This window comes from Lactuca virosa, chromosome 8 (assembly GCF_052849685.1).
Source record: "Lactuca virosa cultivar CGN04683 chromosome 8, Lactuca_virosa_CGN04683_v6, whole genome shotgun sequence".
NCBI lineage: Eukaryota > Viridiplantae > Streptophyta > Magnoliopsida > Asterales > Asteraceae > Lactuca > Lactuca virosa.
The window spans coordinates 393,615,347-393,637,973 of record NC_136433.1 but is presented as its reverse complement, the minus strand read 5'-3'; positions in this window follow the sequence as shown (position 1 = coordinate 393,637,973).

Sequence of the window (22,627 nt, the reverse complement as noted above, 5' to 3'; positions counted from 1 at the left end):
GTAAGTCTTCTCACCATACCAATGGGTCTAAGGCACCAAGGCCGGTCCATTTTATGATATGTGGATTGTTGATTGATTATGTGTTATGTTAGTATGACATTTGCATGGAAGACCCCGGGGGGTTCCCGTGGCAGTAGTCTGAGACCACGTGGGGGTTCCCGAAGCATTTGGTATAAGACCTTGGAGGGTTTCCATGGCATCCTAGTATATTTGTATGTGTAGTTTGCATTATTTGTTGCTTGGTAGTGAAGACCATGTGGGGGTTCCCTTGGCAGGAAGACCATGTGGGGGTTCCCATGGCAGGCAGTTAAGACCACGTGGGGGTTCCAGTGGCACTAGGTGTACGACCCTGGAGGGTTTCCATGGCTTCCTTATATGTTGTATGCATAGCTTATGTGATATATGTAGCTTTTATAGCTAATATGATATGTGTTATATGGATTGTGTGCGGGGTATGCTCTGGGGGACTCACTAAGCATTAGCTTACAGTTTGTGGATTTGTTTTAGGTACATCTGAGCCCAAGGGCAAGGACAAGGCTTGATGGCGCAGCGTGCACTCTCTCAGGCATTTTTATGGGACACTCTGATGTTTGGAAATAATATTGTTATGGATATGAATTTGAAAATAATTGTATTGAGATTTCATGGTTTATGGAAAAGGGTTTTGACTATTTAAAAATGAAAAATTTTCTTTTGGTATCATAGCCTTGGTTTGAGGGATTCAGGCACACTTTCGGGTGTGTCAGGACTCAAACTAAGGAAATGGTAAAAGTTGTTTTAAAAAAAAAGTTAAAACATTAAGTATGGAAAATAGGAGAGTGCAATGCGCGTGATCGGCCGAGCCAAGTAAGTAGTTCCCCAATGTGTTAGCCATGTTATACTGATATTTGAGCTATGATAATTGTATGGATCCTGCTATGTGTATGATTTTAAAATTGTATACGGTTAGAAGCTTATAGCCTTAGAATGATTGATTTGGACTTAGTTCATGTTCTTCGTTTGGTTGTGGTCCTAGGGTAGAATCTCTTATTCGAAAGTCTATTTGATCCTTTTCTGTGTATAATTTGCATTCATAAAGGCAACCTGTTATGATTGGTCTGATTGATGTGAGTAGATCAAATCTTAGGACAGCCTAGGATTTGAGATATGCGGTAGTCGGTGGGATATGATTTATTTTGGGACGAATTGGAGTTATCAGGTGGATCCTTGGGAAAGGTACATGTATGTGTGGAAGGTAGTATTGGACCCGTACTACTGAAAGCACATGACCTGTACCCGAACCAATGTTGGATCTGACAGCTCTAAGGAGGACCGGTGTGGGAAGATCCCCTATATAGATATCCTGATCATTATGATTTATGACATTTCAGTTCAGCATGGTGATGACACGATTTGGAGCAGGGGGATCAGGATCAGGATCTGGATCGGGCACCGGTACTGAGCCCATTGATGAGAGGTTGTGCGAGCTCATTGCAGCCGAGGTGACGAAAGGCATCCTTGACGCTACCCCAATGATCTTTGGGACGATCAAGGAGGGGATGATGGAGATTATGGAGGAGGCTCAGGTCATTCAAAGCCGAGATTGCTGTGGCCCAGGTCGGGGCCCGAACTCCCTCGTTTCGGGAGTTCAAGGCGTGCGGAGCGTCGGAGTTTTTCGGGGTCAGGGACTTCATTGTTAGCCAACGCTGGGTGGCGGATATCGAGGACGCCCAGCGCAAGAGTTCTTGCCCGGATGCGGAAAAGGTGGGTTTTGCTTCATGTATGCTGATAGATAGAGCCTGAGACTGGTGGGGCGAGGTGACTAGTCAGGTGGGGAGCAGCCAGTGTGGCTGAGATGACATGGGCCGAGTTTGTTCGGCGATTTGATTTGGATTTTGCACCAGCTATTGAGGTGCAGCGGTTGGTGAGGGAGTTCCAGGAGTTCCAGCAGACCACCAAGACTGTGGCGGAGATCACCGCCAAGTTTCGGTAGCGAGCATTGTTGATCCTGTTGGATTAATGTCTAAGTCCATAACTATAATTGGTAAGACTTGACCCGACCCGGCATGGTCCATTTGGGTTGCATGGCATCATGCATTTGGATAGACTATAATGAGAGAAATAACACTTAAGGTTGGTTAATATATTATAAGTTCTAATATATTAATAAGGTTATTTAATTTGTATTGATCAAGAATTAATTTGGAATTAATTAAGTGATCAAAAGGAGACTAATTAAATATATGGGTTGATTGTGTAAGTCATTCATTCTTATATATGTGGGCTTGTGATCCAAGATTCCTTATGTTGGACTAAGTCCATGGGGTGACCCATGGATACTCCATGGAGGTTAAAATCCATGGAGCATAAGGAATGGGTAAAGTTATGAGTTACATGGTGTAACCCTAATAGCCACTATATAAAAGAATCCCATGGCTCAAGAAATCGTGCACTAATGTGTGAGTGTGAGGGCTAGACGATTTCAAGGAGTGTTCAAGTTTCTCTCAAGTTATTCCAAGTGTATTTGGTGTTGTGTGAACCATTTGAGGTGTCACACTTGGGGCACTAGGCACTCAAGCTTCATGAAGACATTCTACATCAAAGAGGTATGTATTCTATCTTGTTATATTTATTATTTTGTATGCTAGATTAGGATAATACCTTGGATGTTCATAATTGTATGTATAATAGAGAAAACATAGATCCAAGGTATTTAGGGTTGCATGTACACTTAGGAGTGTTAGAATGCTCATAACCCAACAGATCCTACAGTATGTTACCAATGAGGACATTCGGAGGACGAGATATCATTCCATGTTGAGGGATGATATTTGGGAGTTTGTGAGCTTCACAGGGTGCAAGACCCTGAATAAGATGGTGGAGAAGGCCCGTGAGCGGGTGATGGAGTTGGACTTGTTGGACTTCACAGGGTGTAAGCCTTAGATTGTCCTCGACAATTGCTTAATCAAATTAGTCATATCGAGTTCTAGTACTTTTTCCCTTTTAATGCTCTAGGCATTTGGAAAAATTTAGAACAGATGAATATTATAGCACATGCAATCGATCCTATATCCGAAGCATATGGGACACGATTCATGATATCTCACATAAAGACATGATACTAGACCAGTCTTTTTGCTATAACATTTCTATTTCTATTTTCCAAGTTCTCATAATTCAGATTATGAAAAGGGATGCCGTAATCATAATCGAATTTTAGAACGCAAATAATGGACTCATATATAGAATTTCCTTATGTTGAGCCATTCCAACATAAAATTCATATATATATCCTTGACTAAAGATGATTAAAACCTTAATCTAAGCTTTTAGAATTGAAATGAAGTATTATTTCCTCTCCCTTAATTATAGCAAAAACAACTTTTCCAACCCCTACAACTTCAAGAATTGAAACTTTGTTTTCTATAATTAACATTGCTAACTTGCAATACTTATCATAATTATCATGCTCCCACTAACATGATGATTATTAGCATAACACTTATGCTCCCACTAGCTTTGACATGTATCCAGAAAACAGCTGGACTTCTAGAAGTCAATGCTTTATTGACTTTCTTACCAAAGTTCAGATTTCTGATACGAGATTACTTTGATAAGACTTTATCAAACTCATACACTTTATCTTAGATAGCTTACAGGTTTGTCTGAACAATTTCATAACTATGAAAAGGGATGTCGTAATCATAGTCTCAATTGTTTAGACCTTTGCTATTTCTCATAAGTCCATGTTAGTGTGTCGGTTAACCACGCACGCTCCACTAAGGACTTTGAGAACTGCAAATATCACAGTTGCTATCTTCTTAAAATCTACTTAGTGAAAGTGTTTCCTCACCATCATTTTCATGAGTCGGAAAGAAACCTTGTGACACTTAGATTTTATGGTGTATGTGTTCTTATCCATGTCAATTTGTCAAAACCATAATCACAAGACAAGGTTAGTGACAAATTCAAACTCATATGGATTGAACTTGTGCAATCTTAACTACAGGCCCTGCCATTGCTTCCAAGTAGTTATGCAATCAATTGAGAACATGTAGAACTCAAATGTATAGCCAACATTACTAGAATGGGCAGAGAAATGTCAACACGATAGGTTATAAACCTCTAGTCGTGTGCTAGTGATGAAATACAGGTTTTATTCTTGATTAGTTCTTGAAACTATTTCATGATCTTTTATACTCCCACTGTCTTCTTGACCTATAAGACTTTCTTGTCAAATATTCAAGAGATAGTGTGGATTCTAATCAAGACAAACAATTCACATAATTGACCTTATTTTGTCTTTGTTTTATCCAAAAACATCACAACTTACCAACTTCAAATGTAAAAGTAGAAAACTTTTACTCTTACATTTGACAAGTGTTAATAAACCTTCTTTAAGATATGTCACTCAAGTTACAATCTTGGAGTATGACTCTAATATTTGTTTTCGAACGAAGTATGAATCATCTTCTTGATTTAACCACTTCAACAATTCATGACTCCTCTTCTTAGCCATCAGAATGCACTTAAAGGATGAATTGTGATAAGGTCTCATAATCAATAAGATAATCATAAAACATGATACTTAAAGTGCTCTCCCATCTTTTCAGATTTGAGACACTTTTATCCTTCTGTCAAATTTGATTCTTCTCATTTGCTCTGCCATACATTGAAACTTTTCCAATGTCTCAGAATTATACTTAAGCTTATAAGTATAACCATATTTACTAAGCTTTAGTAAATCATGATGAATAGTCTTATTGATCTTTTGTGGTGGACTTTAACTAGTGCACAAGAATGTGTACTTGATCCCTTAGTCCTACACTTGAGTCAATATACATGTGAACAAGGACTTAGTCTTAATTTCCCAAAGATGACAATTCTCATTCATCACACAATACAACGTGCATGATTTCAAGTTTCTATCCAACTGAAACTTGGGTGATGAGAAACTTTCCTTATTTGGTAAATTATGACACTACCACAAATGAAGGAATCAAATCCATTTTCCAATATTGCTATCAATGGAAACATGTAAACAACAATTTTTCACAAATGCCATTGTAAGGATACTTAAAATAAATAAATCAAAACTGTTTTTTTATATTTTAAAACTGCAGAAAAATCTTACCCTTACAATGCAAATACATATGAAAACTATGTTGATATCTATTCCTAAGCAATCTATCGTAACTCTTAAGCAGTTGCTCAAAATTCTGATCACCGAACCAACTTCGCGATCAGAATCAGCATACTCTTTCTTTAAGCTTCCTTTGATTCTCTAAAACATCAAGATGTAATTAGATTACATTATGTATTAGGAATCTCCAAAAGATACTTAATAGAGTTAGATAATGGACTTTACCTGAAGTAGAGTCAAACTTTAGACTTTACCATATCTTTCAGGTAAATCTGGCAGCTTCGCAACCAATGCCCCCTTCTTTTGGCAAAAGAAACATATAGACTCTTTGGAAATGGTAAATGAGACTATCTCAGACTTATCCTTTCTCTTTACCATTAGGTCAAGTGACTTGACCATGGCCGATCCCTTTCCATTGGGAAGAGAAAGTTTTTTTCTGGACTTCTAATGTTACCATTGTCAATGTCGATGGAAGTTTGGGAAGTTGATGTTCCAATCAAATTTTACTTTACTAATGCTCCAAATCATTGCTGATTTAGCAGCATCAAGCAAATAGGTAAGATCACTAAGGGTCATGTCATGGTCTGTCATCAGGGAGTGACTGAAGAACCAAGTCAACAGCCAGCTACCTTGAGACTTTGACACCCGACTCTCCCGGGTTGCCAATAGGGATTGAGTGACCTTGAACTTTTCAAGTATTTGAACTTGTGAGATAGGAAGAATAATTGGAGGAGGTGGAGGGAGTGAAGAATGATTTCCGGGACATCATCTTCATTAGGAAAGCTTGTTCCAAAAGTTTTTGGGAAGATCATAGATGTCTGAACCAGACATCTTTTGGGAGATATTCAAGATAGTTGATTTAAAGTCCTTAACATAACACCCAATATGAAATATTAAGGCTAGGACCCAACACAATATTTTATAACTTGGAAGAGAGATGCCGTAATCCAAGCTATAAAATATTTGAAGGTAGGCGAATGACGATTCACCAATTTCCACCATGAAAAACGAAATGATTTATTAGGTTTTAATTGGATTTGAAACTCCTAGATCTTTTGAGATTCATTGAACTTTTCAATGGCATGTTTCAATCTCGATTGTGCCCTCTCAAGTTTTCTGACTGGGATGCCGAGGATCACAAAACAAGGTGTGAATAACCATGCAAATATACTTGGTACCCTTAATATTTACCCCTCAATCGATGTGCCGGTTAACCATACGCGCTCCACCGATACTATGATAAACATTAAGTTACCCTTTGCCTACCTTGTTAAATCAAGCTAGTGTGCCGGTTAACCACACGCGCTCCACTAACCGACTTAAGCAAAGTGCAAAGTGTAATTTCATGGGTTAGCACCAAATTCATATTTTCCTAAGTAACTAAGATTGTGAATTCATAATAGTTTAGTTACTTAGTATTTATCATTAATACTTTTAATGAAGGGAGAATTATAGTCCTTGTCCTACCCGTTCAGCTAACGACCCTCCACCAGTCAAGGAAGCGGTGAGTGAGAGTGGACACCCATTAGACTGCCATTTTATAGGCAGTAACCTTATACCCCCCTTATAGACCGACTTCGTGAATGAGGCCTACTAATGGTAAGATTGACTTTATCTTATACATATCTATATAATTAAAATTATAATAATAGTATAAGGGTTGAATTTTAAACTTTTAAAATTCTAGGGCTTGATTTGGAATTAAAGCATTCATAAGTAAATCTTTACAAATACCAAAACTCGAGGGCAAGTTTTGAAACTATTCAAAACTCTTTGATTTTCATAACTTATGAGTTTAATTAAAGTTTTAGAGACTTAAATGAAGAGATCATTGAACATCCATAACTTGAGGACAAGTTATAGAGTTCATAAAAACTATTTATGAGAAAAAGACTCTTCATTTTGTAACCTATGACATTATTTATGAGTTTTAAGAATCATAAATGTGGCTTTTCATATAACTTGAGGACAAGTTACAAAAACACATTTTATGAACAATTTGTAGATTAATTTGGATTGAAAACAACTAACACAAAGTTTTTTCATTAATCTAAATTAACTCATAAAACAAGGTAACACGAAAAAACTTTTGATAATCCATATGTAACGCCCGTGTTTCGGGGCTAAGCATTTTTATACGATGTAATAGTCTAGGTCAACTATTGTAACTCTTTTGATGTAATAAAGATGAAATATTTGAGTATTTTGTGAATTATGTAAATTTATATGCTTATTGTTTAATTATAAATGTATAATTAATAAAGAATAAAAATAAGCGTCAAAATTAAAGTATGAGATAAGCCCGATATCTTTACATAAAGTTGTAGTGGTCGAAACAAGGATTCCGGAGATATAAAGAACGCCGAAATCCGAGTTATAACGAAGAAGTTATGACCCGTCGAAGTTTCGCAATGGAACCGGCACGATACCGGGAAGCGTAAATAGTGAATTTACGATAAAGCAACTTTTAGCCTTAGCGATCTTAACGAAAGTCGTAGAAAACGTTAAACCGAGAGCGTCCATAAAAAGAACGCCCAAATCTGACTTCGTATGAGGAAGTTATGATTTTTCTAAGTTTCGGCTTAGCAGTGAACAACCCGAAGTTCGAATATTAGATCGAGCGGTTTTTAGCCGACACAACCTAAACGAGAATCGAAGATCTCGTTAATAGTAGCACAACGATAAAAAGACAGACGAAAAACGGACGACGGATAAAGAAGTTATGAATTTTTAACGGACCAATCCTGTCCCGGCGTGTTAAAAATATAACTTTTAAAATAAATTCAAAATTAGCCGACGGAGTCAAAACGAAAGTTGTAGATTACGTTCCCGCCTACGCGTGGATATAAAGAACGTCAAAAACGGAGGTCGTATGTGAAAGTTACAAATTTTTAAAGTCGAGAGTGCAATTTGCGAAACTGTGATGACGTGGCAAGATCCTAGCCGTTGCTTGCTCCCCACGGTCTCGCTTCGGATGAAGGACACGTCGCCCCTTCGCTACGCCCCGCGTCCGAAATTGGGTACGCCCGGCGTACTTGATCTCGTGCGGTCCGAGAGATGGCCACGTAGCCCCACCGAAGCCTCGCCACCTGTACCCTATCCGAAGTTACGCCCCGCGTAACTTGCTGAACGAGCAGCGTAGGTCTGAGGTTCAGCAGCCTATAAATAGCTGCGAGATTTACCGGAAAATTCACACCAATTCACTTCTCTCTCTAACTTACTTTCTCTCTCTAGCCTATTTTAACCCCCTAAAACCCTAGGAAAAATCCCTAGCACCTAAAGGAAGCCCCGAGGCTCCCGGAGTCCCGAGAAAAAGGTCTTTCGGTTCGGAAATGCTGCTCCGAGCAAAGCCCGGTTTTCTTTAAAATCCGTTGTAAGTGAGCTACGCCTACGGAATTTTTAATATAACTTTTAAATAATTATAGTAATGTTATTAGGTCCTTAAAATAATTATTTGGGCTATTATTATGAGTTATATTGAGTGTTATTTAACGCTTATATAATAATAATAATAGCTAGACTATTAATTAGTCACGGTTAACGTTAAAACTAAACTCTAGTGGTATTAATACTAGGTTTTGGTCAAGGAAAAATTGTTTTGAGATAACGAAGTGCTGTTCAAGTACCGAGTCACCACCTAATCAGGTGAGTGCATAGTTACTTTCATCTTACACATAGATATGAAGTATTTTATATAATTTACGTGCTATGTGTGCGTATTATCTGAATACTTGTTGTCTATGTTGGATGAATGATTTTATACATTTTTTAAATGATTTAAACTGTATATGTATTTTATATCAACAAAAATGTTGGGGTAAAACATGGGTAGATGTAATAAGACGATGTTTGATAAAATGATGAGAGGCTTCGATGTTGTTGTTGTTGATTCTGTCGTCTAGCGGAGTATGGATGACAACCACGGACTCTTATAGACAATCCAGTGGAACGCTAGCAGGCTCGCAACCTGTAGGTGTTTGTGAACGATGTGTTCACCGGTGTACTCCATCCCCCTCATGGTTGCCTTTAGGACATTTACTGCTGAGGAACCCCCTTAGCAATAGTGTCCATCCCGATAATGATCCTTAGGCTAGGTCCCTTATGATAGGTGTTTAGGGACGTAAAGTGAGGATAACGGGAACAGGTAATCGGGTTATTGTTTATTGATGAAATTAATAAACTTATTTATTGTGGGTTGAAAACCCTATGTGCTCACCAGGCTCCCAAGCCTGACCCAGTCAGTTTCATGTATTACAGGTAGTGGCGCTCGAGCATAGATGTGATGTTTTGGATGAGGGATTACGGATATAGGCCTGTAGATATGAAATAATGTAGTAAGGCTTATATTGCACTGTTTATGCTTTTGATCTGTATCGAACATGACATCCCGAGTCTTTCAATGAAATACATTTCCTTGGAAATGCTTTTGATAAATCTTTATCGTATTTTGTTTTGGGACGAATTCCGCAACACTTTTATTTAAAATGTTACTCTGATTTATAAACAAGCATAAACAAAATCGGTCTTTTCTGGCCGTGAAAATGGGGATGTCACAGTTGGTATCAGAGCATTAGTTTAAGTGAACTTGGAATTTGTAGGTTTTCTAGACTTAAACTTAGAATGCTAAGCGATGATTGTGAGGTGTGAGCACTAGCTTATTTTAGGAATTATGCCTAAAATGCTTTTATGTGCTAAATGCTTTGTGCCTGATATGCTGTTATTTGTTCGGATCTATGGTCTGTTGCCGACCGGATCTGGAAACCTTATTTGTTTAGGATTCTAAACGTACGACTACGATATTAGAACTAGCATGTAAATGTTTCGGAGAGATAAGGATGATTTAAACGTCTATCCTGAATAAAGATCTAAATTCACCTTATTCGGTGTATAGATAAAAATGGCAAGAACCCGCAGTGGAGCTGGGAATGCAAATGGGAATAGGAATCAACCCCCAGTGATTAAACAAATACCTGTTGTAGCAGATGTTCCTGAGTCAATCACGATGGTCGGAGTGCAAGCGATGATCCAGATGATGTTGGATCGTCAAATGGAGGAAACCAGGCGTTTGCTCCAACAAAATCGCGAGGAAGCTACCATACCAATCGTAGAGCCCGAGCTGAATGATGGGCCGTTTGAAGGAGGAAACTATAGTGGGACTGTTGGTCAAGCCAACCCACCGATAATTAGGCGAAACCACCAGGATGGAGGAAATGACGGACGTGGATGCAAATACAAGGATTTCATGGCATCTAAACCACCGTGTCTATCTGGAAGCCCGACGCCGGTGGAAGTCATGAACTGGATCTCCGAGATGGAAACGATGTTTGAAAGTTGCGAGTGTAGCAACAGGTAAAAGACCGCTCTCACGGTTCCTCTGTTGAAATCTGGAGTACTAAGCTGGTGGAAGCTACTAGCTGATTCAATGCCCAAAGGAGAAGCGAGCAAGATGTCATGGGAGGATTTTCTGGTGCAGTTAAAGATGCAATACTGCTCTGAGCAGGATCTTCTGGAGATCAACAACGAATTCCAGAATCTGAAGAAGGGAAGAATGAGCGTTATTGAATACACTGCAAGCTTTACAGAGAAAATGAAGCTTGTTCCTCACCTCGTCCCAACTGAACTCTCCAAGGTTAACAAGTTTGCCCTCGGATTACCAGCGAACTTCGGTCCAATGGTCAAGCAAACAACCACTCTGAAAGCCGCCATCTGGGCTGCTAAGAATGTGGAGACCCAGATACGAGAGAAGAGTCTGGAGAGAGCGGAGGTGGGAGAGAAAATGAAATTTGATGGGTCGTCGAAATTCAACAAGAAAAGCAAGTTCTCAAGGTCTGGTACGCAGAAGTCTGGAGGAGGTGAAGCCAAATGGTGCGATAAGTGCAAGAAGAAGCACCAGGGAAAATGCGACGGAGGAGTCACTTGTTTCAAATGTGGAAAACCTGGGCACTATGCCAACGAGTGCACGTTCACTAAGAAGGTCTGTTATGAGTGCAACGAGGAAGGGCACATTTCGAGGGACTGTCCGAAGAAGAAGGAGGCAGGAAGACCCAACATTCCACCGAAGCCGAAGGCAAGAGCCTTCCAGATGACGCTCGAGGCTGCAAAGGAAGCAGCAGACGTCGCCTCAGGTACCTTTCTTGTAAATGGATTGCCTGCCAATATACTATTTGATTCGGGAGCAAACTATTCCTTTGTATCGCATAGATTTGGAAGAAAATTAGCATTGCCTGTAGAAAAACTTGATAATGCCCTAATTGTGGAAGTTGCCAGTGGCAAATTCGTACCTGTTAGTAATCATATTAAGAACATCGTCATCGACCTAAACGGAAATGAATTCCACGAGGAGCTGTTACCCATAGAATTGAACGGTTTCGACATCGTTCTGGGAATGGATTGGCTTAGCGCCAACGATGCTGCAATTCAATGCCGAAAGAAGATAGTAAGGGTAAACCCACCCGGAAAAGAGTCATTTATGGTGTACGGGGACAAACGCCGAGTAATTTCTGGAATCATCTCCCTGATGAAAGCCAGAAAATGTTTGTCCAAGGGATGTGCATCATACTTGGCATTCGTAATCGATGCTAAGAAGGAAAAGAAAGAGGTGCAGAATATACTGGTTCTGTGTGATTATCCGGAAGTCTTTCCCGAAGATCTTCCCGGATTACCGCCTGATAGACAAGTGGAGTTCAGAATAGACTAGTTACCAGGAATAACACCGATAGCGAAAGCACCATACCGATTAGCACCGACAGAGATGAAGGAGCTCATGACGCAACTTCAGGAGTTGTTGGACAACGGTTTCATTCGACCTAGGTCATCACCCTGGGGAGCTCCGGTGCTATTCGTGAAGAAGAAAGACGAAAGCATGAGAATGTATATAGACTACCGAGAGCTGAACAAGGCAACGGTGAAGAACAAGTATCCATTGCCGAGGATTGATGATCTATTCGATCAGCTGCAAGGTTCGAGCTACTTCTCAAAGATCGATCTTAGGTCAGGATATCATCAGCTGAAGGTGAGAGAGCAGGATATTGAGAAGACTGCGTTCAGAACAAGATATGGACACTACGAGTTCTTGGTTATGTCGTTTGGACTAACCAATCCTCCAGCAACATTCATGGATTTGATGAACAGGGTTTGTAAACCATTCCTCGATAAGTCCCTGATAGTGTTCATAGATGACATTCTCATCTACTCGAAAAGCCAGTGGAGCATGGCCAACATCTACGAGAAGTTTTGGAAGTCTTGAAGAAGGAGAAGATGTATGCAAAGTTCTCCAAGTGTGATTTTTGGATCCGAGAAGTCCAATTCTTGGGTCATGTGGTTAACCAGGAGGGAATAATGGTTGACCCAACAAAAATCGAAGTTGTGATGAAGTGGGAACGTCCGAAGAGTCCCACAGAGATTCGAAGCTTTTAGGATTAGCCGGATATTACCGACGATTTATCCAAGGCTTTTCTTCGATAGCTGCTCCATTGACTGCTTCGTACCATAAAGGAGCTACATATACGTGGGATGAGAAACATGAAGAAGCATTCGAGAAGCTAAAGAAGAAGTTATGTGAAGCACCGATTCTTTCTCTACCCGATAGAGTTGAAGACTTCGCGGTCTATAGTGACGCATCTGGAGTCGGGTTGGATTGTGTTCTGACCCAAAGAGAAAAGGTGATAGCATACGCGTCTCGACAACTAAAGGAGCATGAAAAGAACTACCCCACTCACGATTTAGAGTTGGGAGCGGTAGTTTTTGCTCTAAAGAGATGGAGGCATTACCTCTATGGCACAAAGTGCAAACTTTTCACTGATCATAAGAGTCTCCAGTATCTCTTTAATCAGAAGGAGTTGAACATGAGGCAACGAAGCTGGCTAGAGTTACTGAAGGACTACGACTATGAGATACTTTACCACCCCGGTAAAGAAAATGTTGTTGCTGATGTTCTAAGTCGAAAAGTCAATCTTGAAAGGAAAAGGCCAAGAGCGTTGAGAATAGAAGTTGTCTCGACTATTGAGGAAAGTATCAAGAAAGCTCAAGAAGAAGCTTCGGAAAAGAATGACCGAAAAGAAGAACGTTTGGGAAAGACGTTGGTATTCGGTACAAACCATCAAGGACTGAAGGTATTCCAAGATCGGATTTGGGTACCTATGACGGGAGGAATAAGAGATCTTCTGATGGAAGAAGCTCATAAGACCATGTACTCGATTCATCCCGGTAGCACTAAAATGTATAGGGACCTAAAACCCTACTACTGGTGGCCGACGATGAAGCTCGATGTTGCGAAGTATGTGGCAGAGTGTGTGACATGTGCGAGAGTTAAGGCACAACATCAGAAATCGTATGGGAGTTTAGAACCTTTACATGTACCCATGGATAAATGGGAAGACATCACCATGGATTTTGTGACTAAACTACCCAGGACGAAGAACGGTCACGACATGATTTGGGTGGTCGTGGATCGTTTCACAAAGAGTGCACACTTCATAGCTGCCAACGAAAGGTGGTCTATGGATAGGCTTGCAAATGCTTACGTGAAGGAAATTGTGAGACTTCACGGTGTTCCTCTAACAATTGTATCGGATCGTGATAGTCGTTTCACGTCAAGGTTTTGGAGAAGTCTACAAGAGGAACTGGGTACGAAGTTGTGTCTGAGTACAGCTTACCATCCGCAGACTGATGGTCAGAGCGAAAGAACGATTCAAACGCTTGAAGATATGTTGAGAGCATGTACCCTCGAGTTCCAAGGTAACTGGGATGAGCACTTACCTTTGGTAGAATTTTCCTACAACAACAGTTTCCACTCGAGCATCAAGATGGCACCCTATCAAGCTTTATCAGGGCAAAAGTGTTGTACGCCGTCTTGTTGGCTTGAGGCTGGAGAAAAGCAGTTTATGGCCCCCGAGATAGTCCATGAGACTGCTGAGAAGTTAAAGGTGATTAGGGAAAGAATGTTAGCAGCTCAGGATCGTCAGAAGAGCTATGCTGATAAGAAGAGACGACTGATGACCTTCGATGTTGGGGATTCGGTTTTGCTTAAAGTCTCACCATGGAAGGGACTTATATGATTCGGAAAGTGAGGAAAGTTGAGTCCAAGGTTTATTGGACCGTTCAAAGTTCTTCAGAAGATTGGGAACCAAGCTTACAAGTTGGAATTGCCCGAAGACCTCGATGGTATTCATAACACCTTCCATGTGTATTATCTGAGAAAATTCACGGGAGAAGTTCCCGACATAATTCCAATCTCAGAATTAAGAATGGATGAGAACAAGAGGCTGATTGAAGAGCCCGAGACAATTTTTGACCGTAAGACTAAGAAGTTACGACGCAAGATGGTCGACTTAGTGCTAGTCCAATGGAAACATTCGAATGGGCCGAATCTCACTTGGGAAACAGAGGATGACATGATGAGTCGCTATCCGCATCTGTTTGCTGACGCATGATTCCGGGACAGAATCATCCTAAGGTGGAGAGAATTGTAACGCTCGTGTTTTGGGACTAAGCATTTTTCGACGATGTAATAGTCTAGGTCAACTATTGTAACTCTTTTGATGTAATAAAGATGAAATATTTGAGTATTTTGTGAATTATGTGAATTTATATGCTTATAGTTTAATTATAAATGTATAATTAATAAAGAATAAAAATAAGCGTCAAAATTAAAGTACGAGATAAGCCCGATATCTTTACATAAAGTTGTAATGGTCGAAACAAGGATTCCGGAGATATAAAGAACGCCGAAATCCGAGTTATAACGAAGACGTTATGACGCGTCGAAGTTTCGCAATGGAACCGGTACGATACCGGGAAGCGTAAATAGTGAATTTACGATAAAGCGACTTTTAGCCTTAGTGATCTAAACGAAAGTCGTAGAAAACATTAAACCGAGAGCGTCCATCAAACGAACGCCCAAATCTGACTTCGTATAAGGAAGTTATGCTTTTTCGAAGTTTCGGCTTAGTAGTGTACAGCCCGAAGTTCGAATATTAGATCGAACGGTTTTTAGCCGACACAACCTAAATGAGAATCGAAGATCTCGTTAATAGTAGCACAACGATAAAAAGACAGACGAAAACGGACGACGGATGAAGAAGTTATGAATTTTTAACGGACCAATCCTGTCCCGGCGTGTTAAAAATATAACTTTTAAAATAAATTCAAAATTAGCCGACGGAGTCAAAACGAAAGTTGTAGATTACGTTCCCGCCTACGCGTGGATATAAAGAACGTCAAAAACGGAGGTCGTATGTGAAAGTTACAAATTTTTAAAGTCGAGAGTGCAATTTGCGAAACTGTGATGACGTGGCAAGATCCTAGTCGTTGCTTGCTGCCCACGGTCTCGATTCGGATGAAGGACACATCGCCCCTTCGCTACGCCCCACGTCCAAAATTGGGTACGCCTGGCGTACTTGATCTTGTGCGGTCCGAGAGATGGCCACGTAGCCCCACCGAAGCCTCGCCACCTGTACCCTATCCGAAGTTACGCCCCGCATAACTTGTTGAACGCGCAGCGTAGGTCCGAGGTTCAGCAGCCTATAAATAGCTGCGAGATTTCCCAGAAAATTCACACCAATTCACTTCTCTCTCTAACTTACTTTCTCTCTCTAGCCTATTTTAACCCCCTAAAACCCTAGGAAAAATCCCTAGCACCTAAAGGAAGCCCCGAGTCTGCCGGAGTCCCAAGAAAAAAGGTCTTTCGGTTCGGAAACGCTGCTCCGATCAAAGCCCGGTTTTCTTTAAAATCCGCTGTAAGTGAGCTACGCCTACGCAATTTTTAATATAATTTTTAAATAATTATAGTAATGTTATTAGGTCCTTAAAATAATTATTTGGGCTATTATTATGAGTTTTAACGTTAACGCTTAGATATATAATAATAATAATAATAGCTAGACTATTAATTAGTCACGGTTAACGTTAAAACTAAACTCTAGTGGTATTAATACTAGGTTTTGGTCAAGGAAAAATTGTTTTGAGATAACGAAGTGCTGTTCAAGTACCGAGTCACTACCTAATCAAGTGAGTGCATAGTTACTTTCATCTTACACATAGATATGAAGTATTTTATATAATTTACGTGCTATGTGTGCATATTATCTGAATACTTGTTGTCTATGTTGGATGTATGATTTTATACACGTTTTAAATGATTTAAACTGTATATGTATTTTATATCTACAAAAATGTTGGGGTAAAACATGGGTAGATGTAATAAGACGATGTGTGATAAAATGATGAGAGGCCTCAATGTTGTTGTTGTTGATTCTGTCATCTAGCGGAGTATGGATGACAACCACGGACTCTTTTAGACAGTCCAGTGGAACGCTAGCAGGCTCGCAACCTGTAGGTGTTTGTGAACGATATGTTCACCGGTGTACTCCATCCCCCTCATGGTTGCCTTTAGGATATTTACTGCTGAGGAACCCCCTTAGCAATAGTGTCCATCCCGATGATGATCCTTAGGCTAGGTCCCTTATGATAAGTGTTTAGGTATGTAAAGTGAGGATAACGGGAACGGGTAATCGGGTTATTGTTGATTGATGAAATTAATAAACTTATTTATTGTGGGTTGCAAACCCTATGTGCTCACCAGGCTCCCAAGCCTGACCCACTCAGTTTCATGTATTACAGGTAGTGGTGCTCGAGCATAGATGTGATGTTTTGGATAAGAGATTACGGATATAGGCCTGTAGATATGAAATAGTGTAGTAAGGCTTATATTGTACTGCTTATGCTTTTGATCTGTATCCAACATGACATCCCGAGTCTTTCAATGAAATACATTTCCTTGGAAATGCTTTTGATAAATCTTTATCATATTTTGTTTTGGGACAAATTCCGCAACACTTTTATTTAAAATGTTACTCTGATTTTCAAACAAGCATAAACAAAATCGGTCTTTTCTGGCCGTGAAAATGGGGATGTCACACCATAACTTATGGAAGATTCAAAACTCTTAAGATCATAACTTTTAAAAAAGACTTTTGAGTTCCAAAATTTTATGACAAAATTCGTAACTCCTTAAAAAATTTAGATCAAACTTTTAAAACAAATAAAATAATCATATCATTCTATCTTTTAATAAATTGACATAATTCAACTCTTGTAGTAAAATGACTCAAATTTTACAAATAATTAGTTTTCCATAAAATCAAGTAATTATCTTAAAATTTGACAAACTTCATGTTTTTTTTCTTTTTGTTTTCAACTTTGAAAATCGAACATTTGCATCAAATATAATAGAAAACAACTCATGGCTCTGATACCACTGTTGGGTTTTTGGTATAATACAACATCCTACGGTGCACATAAAACAAGGTAACACGAAAAAACTTTTGATAATCCATATGTAACGCCCGTGTTTCGGGGCTAAGCATTTTTAAACGATGTAATAGTCTAGGTCAACTATTGTAACTCTTTTGATGTAATAAAGATGAAATATTTGAGTATTTTCTGAATTATGTGAATTTATATACTTATTGTTTAATTATAAATGTATAATTAATAAAGAATAAAAATAAGCGTCAAAATTAAAGTATGAGATAACCCCGATATCTTTACATAAAGTTGTAGTGGTCGAAACAAGGATTCCGAAGATATAAAGAACGCCGAAATACGAGTTATAACGAAGAAGTTATGACCCGTCGAAGTTTCGCAATGGAACTGGCACGATACCGGGAAGCGTAAATAGTGAATTTACGATAAAGCAACTTTTAGTCTTAGCGACCTAAACGAAGTTCGTAGAAAACGTTAAACCGAGAGCGTCCATAAAAAGAACGCCTAAACCTGACTTCGTATGAGGAAGTTTTGATTTTTCGAAGTTTCGGCTTAGGAGTGTACAGCCCGAAGTTTGAATATTAGATCGAGCGGTCTTTAGCCGACGCAACCTAAACGAAAATCGAAGATCTCGTTAATAGTAGCACAACGATAAAAAGACAGACGAAAACGGACGACGGATGAAGAAGCTGTGAATTTTTAACGGACCAATCCTGTCCCGGCGTGTTAAAAATATAACTTTTAAAATAAATTCAAAATTAGCCGACGGAGTCAAAACGAAAGTTGTAGAGTACGTTCCCGCCTACGCGTGGATATAAAGAACGTCGAAAACGGAGCTCGTATTTGAAAGTTACAAATTTTTAAAGTCGAGAGTGCAATTTGCGAAACTGTGATGACGTGGCAAGATCCTAGTCGTTGCTTGCTGCCCACGGTCTCGATTCGGATGAAGGACATGTCGCCCCTTCGCTACGCCCCACGTCCAAAATTGGGTACGCCCGGCGTACTTGATCTTGTGTGGTCCGAGAGATGGCCACGTAGCCCCACCGAAGCCTCGCCACCTGTACCCTATCCGAAGTTACGCCCCGCGTAACTTGCTGAACGCGCAGCGTAGGTCCGAGGTTTAGCAGCCTATAAATAGCTGCGAGATTTCCCGGAAAATTCACACCAATTCACTTCTCTCTCTAACTTACTTTCTCTCTCTAGCCTATATTTAACCCCCTAAAACCCTAGGAAAAATCCCTAGCACCTAAAGAAAGCCCCGAGGCTGCCGGAGTCCCGAGAAAAAGGGTCTTTCGGTTCGGAAACGCTGCTCCGAGCAAAGCCCGGTTTTCTTTAAAATCCGCTGTAAGTGAGCTACGCCTACGCAATTTTTAATATAATTTTTAAATAATTATAGTAATGTTATTAGGTCCTTAAAATAATTATTTGGGCTATTATTATGAGTTATATTGAGTGTTATTTAACGCTTAGATATATAATAATAATAATAATAGCTAGACTATTAATTAGTCATGGTTAACGTTAAAACTAAACTCTAGTGGTATTAATACTAGGTTTTGGTCAAGGAAAAATTGTTTTGAGATAACGAAGTGTTGTTCAAGTACCGAGTCACCACCTAATTAGGTGAGTGCATAGTTACTTTCATCTTACACATAGATATGAAGTATTTTATATAATTTACGTGCTATGTGTGCATATTATCTGAATACTTGTTGTCTGTGTTCGATGAATGATTGTATACATGTTTTAAATGATTTAAACTGTATATGTATTTTATATCTACAAAAATGTTGGGGTAAAACATGGGTAGATGTAATAAGACGATGTGTGATAAAATGATGAGAGGCCTCAATGTTGTTGTTGTTGATTCTGTCATCTAGCGGAGTATGGATGACAACCACGGACTCTTTTAGACAGTCCAGTGGAACGCTAGCAGGCTCGCAACCTGTAGGTGTTTGTGAACGATGTGTTCACCGGTGTACTCCATCCCCCTCATGGTTGCCTTTAGGACATTTACTGCTGAGGAACCCCCTTAGCAATAGTGTCCATCCCGATGATGATATTTAGGCTAGGTCCTTATGATAAGTATTTAGGGACGTAAAGTGAGGATAACGGGAACGGGTAATCGGGTTATTGTTGATTGATGAAATTAATAAACTTATTTATTGTGGGTTGAAAACCCTATGTGCTCACCAGGCTCCCAAGCCTGACCCACTCAGTTTCATGTATTATAGGTAGTGGCGCTCGAGCATAGATGTGATGTTTTGGATAAGGGATTACGGATATAGGCCTGTAGATATGAAATAATGTAGTAAGGCTTATATTGTACTGTTTATGCTTTTGATCTGTATCGAACATGACATTCCGAGTCTTTCAATGAAATACATTTCCTTGGAAATGCTTTTGATAAATCTTTATCATATTTTGTTTTGGGACAAATTCCGCAACACTTTTATTTAAAATGTTACTCTGATTTTCAAACAAGCATAAACAAAATCGGTCTTTTCTGGCCGTGAAAATGGGGATGTCACACCATAACTTATGGAAGATTCAAAACTCTTAAGATCATAACTTTTAAAAAAGACTTTTGAGTTCCAAAATTTTATGACAAAATTTGTAACTCCTTAAAAAATTTAGATCAAACTTTTAAAACAAATAAAATAATCATATCATTCTATCTTTTATTAAATTGACCTAATTCAACTCTTGTAGTAAAATGACTCAAATTTTACAAATAATTAGTTTTCCATAAAATCAAGTAATTATCTTAAAATTTGACAAACTTCATGTTTTTTTTCTTTTTGTTTTCAACTTTAAAAATCAAACATTTGCATCAAATATCATAGAAAACAACCCATGGCTCTGATACCACTGTTGGGTTTTTGGTATAATACAACATCCTACAGTGCACATACAACCCTAAATACCTTGGATCTATGTTTTCTCTATTATACATGCAAATATCAATTTTTCCAAGGTATTGTTCTAACTAGCATAATATGAAGAACATATAATATAAATTCTAGTAGAATTACATACCTCTTTGTTGTAGCTTGATTCCATGGAGCTTAAGAGCCTAGTGCCTCAAGTGTGACACCTCAAATGGCTCACACAACATCACCAACATCTTGGAATAACTTGAGAGAAAAGGTTCCTATGCTCAAATTGGCTAGCCCTCATGTGTACACACACTAGTGCCAATTTCTTGAGCCATGGGGTCCTTATATATGATGGATATTAGGGTTACACCATGTAACTCATGTCTTTCCATATTCTTCATACTCCATGGGTTAAAACCTCCATGGAGTATCCATGGGTTACTCCATGGGTTTAGCCCAACATGAAGAACTATAGATCGTAAGCCCACATATATAAGAATGAATGATTTACACAATCAATCCCCATATATTTAATTAGTCTCCTTTTGATCACATAATTAATTCCAAATTAATTATTGATCAATACTAATTAAATAATATGATTTCATATTAATATATTAGAACTTATAATATATTAACAAATCATAATTATCCTTTTCTCACAAAAGTCTATCCAAATTGTTCCGATGCCATGCAACCCAAATGGACCATGCCAATCGGGTCAAGTACATACCAATTATAGTTATGGACTTAGACACTAATCCATCAGGACTTCCGCACCAAGCGGAAGCCTGAGCAGGCGCAGACAACAGTAGGTCAGGCTAAAAATCCTAAGACCTCGGATTCATCCAGTAGGGGCCAGCAGGGCCGTGGCCGGTGTGCCAAGTATTGGAGATCTCATGGGGGAGCTTGTCGGGGGATGGGATCGGTATGTTATACGTGTGGTCAGCCGGGCCACGTGAGCAGGGATTGCCCCAAGAAGGGCCTGATATGTTTCCACTGCAACCAGACCGGCCATAAAAAGGCCGATTGTCCGAGGTTGTAGGGAGTAGGAGGAGTAGTGGCGGCGCATGTGCCCGTAACAATGAGGATTACTGATGGCCGCCCTGCTAAGGAGGATGCTCCAGGAGTGAAGAGCCGCGCATTTCAGTTGACTACCAAGGAGGCTCGGGCAGCACCAGACATTGTGGTTGGTACGTGTTTATTCTCCTCTGCTTTATGTTTATTTGTATTTCTTATGTGTACATTGTGCTTGTATAGGGACCTTTTTGGTCAATGGTATGTCGGCTCATGTTTTGTTCGATCCAGGAGCTACCCGATCGTTCGTGTCTCATGCGCTTAGCAAGAAGTTTCGGGATGCGTCGGGAACTTTGGATTCCCCGCTCGAGGTAGAGATCGCAGATGACCGCACTGTGAGTGTTGCGAGGGTGTATCGGGACTGTGTCCTGAATGTTCTTGGGGAGAGGTTTCGTGTTGATCTAGTCCCGATACCGTTGCGAGGGCTGAAGGTGATTGTCGGGATGGACTGGTTGGGGGCCAATGGGGCCATGATCGATTGTGAGTTCCAGTTGGTGAGGGTTTGAACCCCAAGTGGTGGAGAACTAGTTATTCATGGTGAGAGGGCCTCGCAGGGGCCAACCCTCTGTTCAGCTGCAAGGGCTAGGAGATTTCTGCAGCAGGGATGTACGAGATTTTTGGCTTATATCTCGGATACGAGGGTTGAGCCCACGACGGATGCGGGCCGTCTGTCGGTGGTACATGAGTTTTGGGTTGTTTTTCCCGAGCAGTTACCGGGAGTGCCTCCGGAGAGGCAAGTAGAGTTTCACATTGATTTAGTTGTTGGATTAATGTCTAAGTCCATAACTATAATTGGTAAGACTTGACCCGACCCGGCATGGTCTATTTGGGTTGCATGGCATCATGCATTTGGATAGACTATAATGAGAGAAATAACACTTAAGGTTGGTTAATATATTATAAGTTCTAATATATTAATAACATTATTTAATTAGTATTGATCAAGAATTAATTTGGAATTAATTAAGTGATCAAAAGGAGACTAATTAAATATATGGGTTGATTGTGTAAATCATTCATTCTTATATATGTGGGCTTGTGATCCAAGATTCCTTATGTTGGACTAAGTCCATGGGGTGACCCATGGATACTCCATGGAGGTTAAAATCCATGGAGCATAAGGAATGGGTAAAGTTATGAGTTACATGGTGTAACCCTAATAGCCACCATATAAAAGAATCCCATGGCTCAAGAAATCATGCACTAATGTGTGAGTGTGAGGGCTAGACGATTTCAAGGAGTGTTCAAGTTTCTCTCAAGTTATTCCAAGTGTATTTGGTGTTGT